This window comes from Zalophus californianus, chromosome X, assembly GCF_009762305.2.
Source record: "Zalophus californianus isolate mZalCal1 chromosome X, mZalCal1.pri.v2, whole genome shotgun sequence".
In the NCBI taxonomy this organism is placed as follows: domain Eukaryota; kingdom Metazoa; phylum Chordata; class Mammalia; order Carnivora; family Otariidae; genus Zalophus; species Zalophus californianus.
The window spans coordinates 109404061-109416365 of NC_045612.1; the positions used below are offsets into that span (position 1 = coordinate 109404061).

Genomic DNA, 12305 nt, shown 5'->3' on the forward strand with positions numbered 1-12305 from the left:
GGTTGCACAACTTTCTGAATATACTAAAAACCAATAAACTGTACAGTTTAAAAGAGTGAATCTTATGGTATGTGAATTATATCTCAATGAAAAATAGAATTCATTGATAATAAATAGAACATAATATGCTTCATTGTCAGAAACGTGTACTGAAAGTAGAAATGTCACAAGAAATGTTATTAATTAAAAATTATAGTTAAATATTGGCACTGACTTGACAAATATTAATTTATTTACTCCTCACAACAATCTGATGAGGTGGATAGTATAATTCCCATTTTTACAGGTGAGGAAACTGAGTCCCTAAAATATTACATAACATGCCCACAATCCCACAGCTTGTAAGTAGCAGAGGTGGAATTCATAGACAATTACAAGTATACTCTTTAAAAAGTTTGCTTTGAGGTGGGCGCTTGGGTGGCTCGGTTAAGCGACTGCGTTCGGCTCAGGTCATGATCCTGGAGTCCTGTGATAGAGTCCCGCATCAGGCTCCCTGCTCGGCAGGGAGTCTGCTTCTCCCTCTGACCCTCCCCCCCGCTCGTGCTCTAGCTCTCTTATTCTCTCTCTCAAATAAATAAATAAAAAGATTAAAAAAAAAGAAAACTTCTCCCCAAATCTCTTTTTAAAAAAAGTTAGCTTTGAGGTAAAATTTGCATACCATGAAATTCACCCACTTTAAGTATACAATTCAGTGATTTTTACTAAATTTGCAGAGCTGTGTAACCACAATCCAGATTTTGAATATTTCCATCACCCCAAAGAGATCCCTCATGTCTATCTGCAGTCAGTCCCCCTTTCCATCTCTGGCCCCAGGCAACCACTTAAAGTCTTTGTCTCTACGGACAATTTCTGGACATTTCACGTAATTGGAATCACATAATATGTAGTCTTTTGCGTCTGGCTTCTTTCACTTGAGCACAGTAGTTTTGAGGTTCATCCATGTTATAGCATCTATCAATAGTTCATTCCTTTTTATTCCTGAGTAAATTCCATCGCATGGGCATACCACATTTTGTTAATCCTTTCACCAGTTGATGGATATTTGGATTGTTTGCACTTTTGGCTATTGTGAATAATACTATGAACAATGGTGTACAAGTTTTTGTTGTGAATAATGCTCCTATGAACATTTCTGTACACATTTTTATGAAAACATGTCTTCATTTCTCTTGGTAAATACCTAGTTGTGCAATTGCTGAGTCCAATGGTAAATCTATGTTTAACATTTTGTGAAACAGTCAAACTTTTCTAAAGTGGCTGCACCATTTTACATTCCTACCAGCAATCTATGAGGGCTCCAGTTTCTCCACATCCTCACCAATGTTTGATACTGTTTTTTTTCTTTTTATTATAGACATTCTAGTAGGTGTTTTCATTTGCATTTCTCTAATGACTAATGATGTATTGAGCATCATTTTATGTACTTATTAGCCATTCATATTTCCTCTTTGGTAAAAAAGCTATTCCAGCCCATTCTTAAATTGGGTTGCTTATTTTCTTATTATTGAGTTGCAAGAGTTCTTTATATATTCTGGATACAAGTCTCTATCAGACACATGATTTGCAAATGTTTTCTTCCAGTCGGTTGCTTGTCTTTTCATTTTCTTAACGGTATCTTTGAAGAGCAAAAGTTTTTAACTTTGACAAAGTCCAATTTATTTCTTCATTTACGAATCATGCTTTTGGTATCATACTTAAGAACACTTTACCTAGCTCAAGTTCACAAAGATTTACTCCTAGGTTTTCTTCTTAAAAGTTGCTAGTTTCAGCTCTTATATTTAGGCCTATAATCTATTTTTAGTTAATTTTTGTGTAAAGTGTGAGGAAAGGGTTTAACTCCATCCCAAATTTTGGACAGTTGCAGATATGCAATTGTCCCAGCACCATTTGTTGAAAAGACAATCCCTTCCCTATTGAATTGCCTTGGTATCTTTGTAGAAAATAAACTGACCATAAAAGGGTTTATTTCTGGACTCTCGTTGATCTCTATGTCTGTACTTATGCCAGTACAACACTGTCTTGATTTCTGTAGTTTTATAGTACATTGTGAAACTGGAAAGTATAAGTCTTTTAACTATGTCCTTTTTCAAAACCGTTTTGGCCCTTCTAGAGCTTTTGCATTTCCATATAAATTTCAGGATCAGCCTGTCAATTTCTGCCAAAAAAGAAAAAAAAATCCTGCTGGGTTTTTGATATGGATTGTTTTGAATCTGTAGATCAATTTAGGGAGAATCACCATCTTGACAGTATTGCGGCTTCAATCCCACAGGGTTACCTGTCTCACCTATACTTGGCATTCCAGTGCCCCTCACCAAAACAGTGCTGCTCCTCTCTCAAGTCACTGGAAAGCATGAAGCTAGCGGTCCTTTCAGCCAGGCCTGGGCCCTGTTGTTCATGTAATGTTTCCCCTGCTTCTACTTCAGCTACCACCACCACAAGCTGTGGCAGCCAGTACTGACTTACCTCAAGTCCCTCTCTGCCCTGTATCAGCAAAGACATATTGTCCCAAGAGAGCTATGCAATCACTGTTTTTTTTTAAGAACTTCATTTTAGAAGCAGTAAATAACCTCAGAGCCTGGATTCAATCCCGTCTCTATCCTTAACCACACTCCCCAAACCCTAAAGCTGTGCTTCTGGCAACAGTTATTACTGAAGGCTTTTTTTCACTTCTTTCATTGAGCAAACACCATATAGCAGCTCTTCATTGCTCCCACTCACCTCAACTCTGGCGCTCACATTAGAGAGAGAGAGAGAGAGAGTGTGTGTGTGTGTGTGTTTGCATGCACATCTACTGAAATGCAGTGCTTATGAATATGTGGCTTGTACCTTGAGGCTTCTAAAGTATAGTGTTGCTTTTCATCGGTTCACAAAGAATAAAAATGATTAACTTTGGAGGAAATGTGTTCTTTTTAACATTTTCATTTACAAGGGGGCATTTTCTACACTGTGCTTCAAAGTAAACATATTCCATTAAAATGGTGACATTCATTTCATCTTTTATAGATAGTGGATGTTTAACAACTTACAATACTTTATCTCACTTGGCATACCACATTCTTTGTTTTTACCGGTCTCTCACTGACTACTCCTCTATCTCCTTGACAGTTCTCTATCTTTCCGCCCCCCTCCATGACTCCCTAATGGGAGTGCCCCAGGGCCTAGTCCTTGCTCTACTTCATTGAGCCCCCTGGTAATTTCATAAACACCTCATGAATATGTGGCTTGCAATGTTGAGGCTTCTGAAGCATAGTGTTATTTTTCATTGTTTCAGAAGGAGCACAAAAATGATTAACTTTTTAAACATTTGTTCTTTTTGATGTTTTCATTTTCAAGGGGACATTGTCTACACTGCATTTCAAATCCATTCAGTTAAAATGGCGACATTCACTGGATCTTTTATTGCTGGCAGATGTTTAGCAACTTCTAGTACCTGTCTCTCCACCTGGTAGCATAGCACACTCTGGTCTCCTTACAACGGCTCCCTGTTCTCCTGGACAGCTCCCTCCCCTTGGCGTGCCCCCTTCTCCTTTCTCTTCCACCCCTTTCAAACTTGTTCCTCTTGAGGTCTTCCCCATCTCAGGAAATGCCAGTTCCATCCTTCCGGTCACTCAGGCTGGAAACCTAGGTGACATCCTTGACTCCTCTCTTTCCTTTATTCCTACATCCAGGAAACCCTGTTGGCTTTACCTTCAGAATATTTGCAGTCTGGCCACTTTCTACAGTCTCTCCTTTAGCCTCCATTCTATTCCGTTGTTAGACAAGTTTCCTTACCCATCTCCCTGCTTCCACATTTGTCCACTTAAATTTTTAAATAGCCTATTTTATTATTTATGTGTGTGTGTGTGTGTGTGTTTTGTGTGTGGGTGGGTTTTTTTTCCTTCCAGTTTTACTGACATACAGCACTGTATAACTTGAAGGTGTACAGCATAATGACTTGGCATAAATATATTGTGAAATGATGACCATAATAAGTTAACATCCATCATCTCATACAGATAGAAGAGAAAAAATGTTTTTTCCTTGTGATGAGAACTTTTAGGATTTACTCTCTTAGCAACTTTCAAATATCACATATAGTAGTGTTAACTACAGTCATCATGTTGTACATTACATTATGCCTAAACTCTTATTATTTTTTAAAGATTTTATTTTATTCATGAAAGACAGAGAGAGAGAGAGGCAGAGGGAGAAGCAGGCTCCCAAGGAGCAGGGAGCCCGATGCGGGACTTGATTCCAGGACCCTTGGATCATGACCTGAGCTGAAGGCAGACACTTAACCATCTGAACCACCCAGGCGCCCCTAAACTCTTATTATTTACACAGCAGCCTTAGTGTGAACTATATTGCTCCTCTTCTCAAGAGCTTCCAATGGTTCCCAATTTCTCAATGGCCAAAGCCCTTACAGTGGTCTACAAAGCTTTACACAGTCTGGTCCTTCACCTCCTTTAAGTCAAGTGCAACCTCCAACTTGACCATCCTAGTTAAAACTGGAAGAGCTCTCCTCCTCAACACTCCTAATCTCTAATCCTGCTGTTCTTCCCTATAGCACTCATCACATTCTAATAGGCCACATAATTTGCTTATTTATTACCTCATTTATTTAATCTTTGAGATGGCTAGGATTGTCATATGTTTTGGTCACTGACAGATCCCCAGTGCTTAGTACAGGACTTGGCGCACAGTAGGCACTCATAAATACTAATGGAATGAACAAATAAATTAGCATAGATTAGTACAGATTAGATTACTAGTAGATTACTGTAGTAAATGAACAATTTATGGAATTATATAGGAGTAAAAATGCAAGATCATTTAGTATGTTCATTAGTATAATAGCATGGTACGGTTGAAGGAGCATGGCGTGGGGCGCCTGGGTGGCTCAGTCGGTTAAGCATCTGCCTTCGGCTCAGGTCATGATCCCAGGGTCCTGGAATCAAGCCCTGCATCGGGCTCTCTGCTCAGCGAAGAGCCTGCTTCTCCCTCTCCCTCTGCCTGCCACTCTGCCTACTTGTGCTCTCTCTCTCTCTCTCCCCGTGTCAAATAGATAAATAAAATCTAAAGAAAGAAAGAAAGAAAGAAAAAGAGGGAAAGAAAGAAAAAGAAAGAGGGAAAGAAAGAAAGAGCGAGCATGGCATGAGAGGCCACACAGGAGGGCTGAAGCCTTCACTGCCTCAGTCTATATTCAGCAGCCTTTGTGGTTTTTCTTCTTTTCCCTCTCCCCTTCTTGTCCTACACTGTAATCCTACTAAATTATCAGCGGTTCTCTAAATAAAGCTGCCTTGCTGCCTCTCCTCAGCCTGGAACAGACTGTGCTGCAGGAGGTCCTTTATTCTCTTCCCTTTCCCCTGTACTTCTTCCCTTTGGACTGCATTTAGAAATTACTGCCTCTGAGAAGTCTTGCTTGACCATCTCAAGCCTGGATTACATCCCCCTACCTTTGTGCTCGCTCACATGGCACCCCATGTTGTCTAAACCTGTCACAATGTGTTGGGGACTCTGAGACCAAACCTGAATGTTTCTAAACCCTTGTCAGATGCTAGCTGCAAGCACAAAGCAGTTATTCTCACAACTGCCAGCAGTGAATTGCTTGCTAGGGCTTTATGGATGGAAATGAAATATGAAGAAGCATTTGGTTCCAGAAAGAATCACATTGTTGAGTCCTCTTGGCCATACAAAGTTATTAATTCATTTTCATTGAGGTAACTCCCCACATTGATGAACTAACATGAATGTAAATACTTAAAATACACTCTGTCATGGAGGGGGAGTACCCTTTGATGGTGTTCTGTGTGTGTGTCCACATTCCTTTTGGATGTTTAGGGACCTGGTACTTTCCTACCTGGGCCCAGGGGGTGGGTTTAAAGGCTCATGAGATTGGGGAAGAGAGATGGGACAAACCCTTTACTATGCTTAGGAAAGGGTTCCCACCTAATGGCAACAGATCTGACTTAGAGATGACCAGAGAAGACATCCCTGTCTAGGGATCTCTAGAAGCCATGCCCTGTTTAAAGGATTGAAGTTTCCTTGTGATGACCTTAGGGTTTGCTTTGCTAGAAAACTGGAGGGAGAGTCAAGTTTGTGAGTTGGGAAGTACACAGGGAGAGTGGGAGAAACGTGGAGAGGTGGTGACAGACCAGAAGGCTAGAGATAATAGGAGAGAAGCTACAAGGAGCCATTCCAAGTGACAGGTGACCAGGAACAACCAACGTGTGTAGGCATTAGCCAGGAATCCTCCAACATTCATGAAGACACGCATTTCCTGTTAGTCATGCAACATAAAGGCTCAAGTTACTTAAAAAAAAAAAAGATTTTATTTACTTATTTGACAGAGAAAAAGAGAGAGAGCGTGAGCACACAAGCAGGGGGAGCAGCAGAGGAAGAGGGAGAAGCATGCTCCCTGCAGAGCAGGGAGCCCGATGCAGGGCTTGACGCAGGGCTCGATACGGGGGCTCGATCCCAGGACCCTGGAATCATGACCTGAGTGGAAGGCAGACGCTTAACTGACTGAGCCACCCAGGCACTCCAAGGCTCAAGTTATTCTATTGGGCTGTAAAAACAACAAACTTTAAAGGCTGGAAAATTTGGGGACTCTCAGATTGCACTTTTTAAAAAAGTTTATTTTTTTTTTTTAGTAATCACTACACCCAACATGGGGCTCAAACTCGTGATCCTCAGATCAGGAGTTGCATGCTCCTCCAACTGAGCCAGCCAGGGGCCCCTCAGACTGCATTTTGAAGGTTCCATGTGGTATACGGACCAAAAAATAATGTTTAGGACAAAAGCCACCATCCTGTTGGAATGTGTCAGTGTACAGGTCTTGGTGTGTACTGGCAGAAGTTGGTACTGATTGCGGGGGGGGGGGCGAATGCTGGTGGGCCCTGAGGGACTGAAATGGACTGGACCTCAACAAGATGCCTTAAAACCCTTGAACAGATACAGAGCATCTGTCAAAACAGTGTTCATGAGGGAAGAGATGCATATGTAACCTTATCAGAGTTCACTGAAGATAAAACTCTTTGATTCCCAGAGATTAAGGTGGGAGCCACTTACGTGCAAAGTGATTACCAAGACAATTAACTTACTGCAGACTCTGGGTTTCTAAAAAGCCTTGACATCTTAAAAAAAAAAAAAAAGTGGGCAGGGTATGATTATACAGTGTCCTAAATCCTCAGAACCTCCAGGTAGGAACTTTCTTCCAACTCTACCACCATTCTTAGACCCCAAGCCTCTAGCATGCCTTGGGACATTTCAGCTGCGAAAAAGCTGATTTGAGGAGTATTCTCAAACACTTAAGTTAGAGGGCTAGGAAAAGACAGCTTCCATTTGCCCTGTGGGACTCTACCAGTGTGAAAGGATGCCCTCAAGGTATTTGGGAGCTCCCATTACTTTCCAGTAATTGGTGGGAAAAGTAATTGAATACAGGAATTACCTGGAGGAGTTATTTATTTAAATGACCTGGTTTTACTTTGGCTTGGTCTGAGAGAAACAGAATGCTCCTTACTGTACTAGACCCTTCTATAAAACACTTTTTAAAAAAATGAGAGTGAAAGAGATATTGATTAAATAGAACTCCCCCCCCATGGACTCTACACAGTAAATATACAGATTGCTGAAAAGACACAGCCCAGTTTCAGAAACAGTATTTAAAAAAAAAAAAAGAACCTTTTGGACATAACAAAATGCCAGATATGAGGCCACGTAATGTCATAATAAGGGTGTACTAATCACAGTGGTTTAGGACATCACTCACTGTAGGTATACATACCAGCTACACAGAACACAGACACATTTCGGTTCCTGCTTGAATCAAGAACCTAAGTCGACAGCTCAGTGCTACACTATGTAATGTATACCTCAAAATGTATGTTGGCTAATACACAAAAATCAAAATTCAGCACTTTTAAATGTTCAAGAATAATGTATGAAAACTCAAATGTTTAAAGTTGAATGTATGCCATATTTTAGGGCTTACAGTTTTTTAAAGCTCGTTTTATAGTTTAAGTCAGAAAAGGTAAGCTTATTTCCCTGTTTCCAAAGGATTCAGGTGATTCTCTATTTTTTCCCACGAACTAGTCTACTTCAGCAAAACAGTACACCGTGTGCTATCCTGGCCTCTTGGGAAACATGACATGTTCAAGTTTGCTAGAGAGAGATAATGATCGCTTTTAGCCACACACCTCACTGTAAATTCATCGGGATATTGGTCTAGAGAGAAAATGGCGGCGGGGGGTGGGGGGTGGGAGTAGGAGAAATTCCTCAGTTTAGGATTAGAAATGGGCAATGGATGGCTTAACTCAAGGTTAGTTGTAGAACCACTGGCCTCCAGCTGTGTATTTCTGTCATTTACATTTTTCTCACAAAGAGATTTCACAATAACAAATTTACAGAACCGTCCTAGTTTTAATATTCTTAAATCAAAAAAGGCGATATTTTAAAAGCATTAACTAGAATTCTACAGCTGATTTACTTAAAAAGAATAACCACCCCCAAAATCACTGCTCTCTGAATGTTCGTCCTTGCCATCTTATTTTGACGCAAATAGAACAGCGTTTTTAGATCCGACATTTCTGTCTGGTGCAGACACGCCGTTTTCTATGAATTTTCCCACCTCTGGGAAATGCATTTCCGAAACGTGTAATTGTTGTGTAATAAGCCAAGTGGAACTATGACGCAATAATCCCCTGCAAATTGCCTTACAAAAATGATGTCATTTGGCGCAGATGTAGTCAATTTTATAACAGGTAGCTATGGCAAGGCTTCCTCCCCGTCGTCGCAGATTCCCCCACCCCCACCGTGGTGTTCAAGATGCAAAAAGACATTTTCCCGGCGTCCCAGTCCTCAACTTGTCGAGGGTGGGCGCATCGCGGTAGCTTGAGCCCACCGCTCGTGCAGACTAAGCGGGACCGCTGCGGGGAGACAAGCACCACCGAGCGTTCCCAGCCCCGACGGCGACGCCACGAGGGAAACCGCGTTGGGCCGGGCCCGCAGTGCAGCGCCCGGCCGCATTATTCCCTCGGTGGGGCCCGCCGGCGTGGCCGGCCTGAACGTGGGGCCCCGCGGGCGTGGGACAGCCCTGCCCCCACCCCGCTCCCACACCCGCTCCCGCTCCCCCGGCGCCGGAAGTGACGCGCGCTGGCTGAAACATGGCGGCATTGGCGCTCGACCAGGGGGAAGGTAAACACCCTCCGGGCCGCGGCCCGCCCGCGGGCCCCCTCGAGGCGCCGATGGGGGCCGAGAGCGCCACCGAGGCCTGCTTTCCAACTCTCGTCTTCCCGCCCTTCGACCTTCCTACCCGCGTGGCAGGCTTCCGCGTTGCGACGACGGCGCATGGAACCCCCTGCCGGCGGGCCCCGCCTCCCTGGGCCGGCCCCGGGCGGCTCCCGCGGCCCGCAGGGGGCGCGCGGCCCGGAGCGGCCCCTGGCTCGTGGCCCCGCACGCTCCGCCCCTTGCCCGCCCCTTTCCCGCCTTCCTCCACCCCCGGCGTGGGTGATCCTGAGGCTCGGCGCGCTTCGGGGCAGAAGCCCGGAGACGCCGTCGTCGACGCCGCTACCGCCGGTGCTTTTGCTGCTGCCCGCGGCCCCCCAGCCCTCTCCCCCGCCCGTGGCCCCGAGTCGGCCCTCCGGCCGAGCCCCGCCAGGCGCCGCGAGGCCCCTGGCGTTGGCAAGGCCGGGCCCGGCCCCGACGCCGCGCCGCCTTGCGCCGAGCCCGACTGTCTCGACTCGCGACTCAGTGCTGTCTTCTTTCCCAGGACTGGTTCCGAGGGGCCCGCAGGCGCGCAGACTCGCCCCCCGCCGGAGCGTCCCGGCCCGGCCCGGGAGCGGCCCCTTGTAGAGGTTCGAGGATCCTGCCGAGTGCCATCCCGGCGCCCGACCGCCCACCGCCCGGCCCGCCGGCCCGCTTCTTCCTGATGCAGACTGCCGTCCACTAGAGGTTGGACAGACCCCCGAGGTGCGTAGCCGCCCCTGGCCCTCCGGCCTGCGGGAGCCCGGGCTTCGTCCGCGGCCCCGCGCTCGGCACGGATTCGGTAGCGTTTTCTGCACAGACCCGAGTCAAACATTTGGTAGACGCCGGGACCTAATTTGTCTTTGAGTTTACTTAAATTGTTTGAAATATTTTTTTCAAGGAGGGGGGAAAAAAAACGGAAGAAGCATAATTCAGCCATTTTTTGCAGCACACAGCTGCAGGTACCATGATTATTTTCTCCCTAACCCGTTCCTTCCCTTTAAAAATTCTGTTTATGCCTGAAATAGAACTATGCGAAATGCGAGGCATAAAACGTGGAATCAGAAGGTCTGGGTTCGACTGGGTGACGCTGAGAAAATCGCTTACCGAACATCGGTTTCTTATCTATGAAATCTAGGCAGTAATAGCCACATCACAGGGTAGTGAGGACTATATGAGGTCATATACGTGAAAATAACCTATAGCTGTAAAGTGTTGTAAAAATGCAAAGCGATTTTTTAAGTAACCCTTGCCAGAGTGGTTAATGTTGTAGTGGCTAACTGTTGCTGCCTCTTTTTTTTTTCTTTCGTGTATTATAAGTGTAAGCAATAAGTATGGAATAGCAAAGCAGTGCTGTGAATCGACTGGATATATAATAGTCACGTTGCTTGGCCTTCCTACGAAATGCTAACTGCTTATTTAAATAACGGTATTCTTTAATTCAAATTTAACGTTACTGTGGTGCTTTGCTTTTCATTTTTCTAGGCCGCTTATGCCCTTTTTCTTACTCGGAATATTTATTTAACACTTGATGTTTAGTCTTATGTATTTTCCGAATTTATTTTTGTTGATCTGATTTAATGGTAATTTAGAAAATGCTTTTAAGATATATTCTCTAATTTTAATGGTATTTTTCATATCTAGGGAACAGGATGCCTGAATATATCTACTAATTTGAAAATTGTTTTTTAAGAGCTTACAAATGCATTCAGATTTCTGTAATTCTTAACAGATCTAGAAATGTATAGAAATTTTCAACTTTTTGACAATGTAATAGTGTTTATATAACATAAATCTCTTTTAAATCATCAGCACTTAGTAGGTGCTTAGAACCAGTTCTTCAGTGGGAATTGGTGTTAATTTGCACTCTATTGCTGATTTAACTTAGGAATAATAGAAGAGTAAATATTTGTGGCTTGAGAAATGGGATTTATTATTTGTCAGAACTAAGATATGTGTGTAACAGATCAGTATGGAATAATTCCTATTGGGTACATCAAAAATGTAGTATGGTTTGGCTTAAAAATGGTCCACAAAAAGTGAAAGAGAAGGATTTTTCATAGTATATTGTTATTTTTAGGCAACAAATGGTTTTCTGAGTTTTTTCTGAAATATTTTATAACCCAATACCAGTTGTTTTTTAGAGTATACTTTTGTGTTTTGTAAAAAGACAAAGATATAAGCGGGCACGATTAAATTAGCAAATGGAAGAGCCTATTTTAATGTGCTAGCTTTTATACACTGGACTTATCATTTGTCCTGAAGATAAAATTTTGGCAAATCACTGCTTTATTGGGAATTTCAAGGTTTGACCTTCTCTCTGCCTTGATTTGGGTTATCTGGGGCTAAAATCTTGGAACCAGGGCTGGCTTGGCTTCATGGGTGTTCAGAAGGGCCCTGAAGTTGGTGTAATAATCTGCATGTAAAACTGGCATTGTACAATATAAAGGTGAACGGTAAAATTCATGCTAATTTTAATTTTTAATTTTTCTTCACTTAGAACGCATTAAACAACAAATAAAAAAACACCATGACAAGTTGAGAGAGACCACAGAAGAAAGGAGAGAGCTTTTTATTTTAGTACCTTTAACAACATTTTTTTCCTGCTTTCGGATAAGGGGGCCCAAATTTTCATTTCACTTGGACTCCCAAAATTAGCTTGCCTCTTGTCAGCTTGCTCCTCACGTTGTAAATATTTTAAGGGTAAATAACATTAACTGGGAGAAGAATGAATATTTAAGGGGTTGAATTAATTTATTAGTATATATTTTCCCTGAACTGGAATGCTATAGTTGGTGTGGGGTTTTTTATTGAAGAGAAATGAAAGAGTCATTGGTGAAGCATTGTAGGATACTGGTTAAACACAGAGGCTCTGAAGTGGGGCAGACCCCAACTCCACCACTTAAGAATCATAGCCTTGGGCAAGTTCCTTATAACCTCTGTGAGCTTTTGATTCTTCTCATCTTTAAATCAGGGATGGTTACAGAACATGGAGCGTTATGAAGACTAAATTTATCTCTTCATCCAACAAATATTTATTAAGCACTTATTATGTGCCAAGTGCTGTTATTTCTAGGTTGTGA

The 12305-nt window shown here is 43.0% G+C and overlaps 1 protein-coding gene across 2 annotated transcripts in view; it reads left to right on the forward strand.

The window, feature by feature from the left end:
- The first annotated feature begins 9116 nt into the window (after positions 1–9116).
- KLHL15 (kelch like family member 15) overlaps positions 9117–12305 on the forward strand; it is a 34949-nt gene continuing 31760 nt past the window's right edge. Inside the window, exons 1-2 of one of the 2 annotated variants that reach the window (XM_027609525.2) lie at positions 9117–9174; positions 9749–9948. The gene's annotated coding sequence lies outside the window, so the exon portion shown is untranslated. Of the gene's footprint in view, positions 9175–9537; positions 9949–12305 lie in introns of those variants that run through there. The other variant, XM_027609528.2, reaches the window with a different exon arrangement.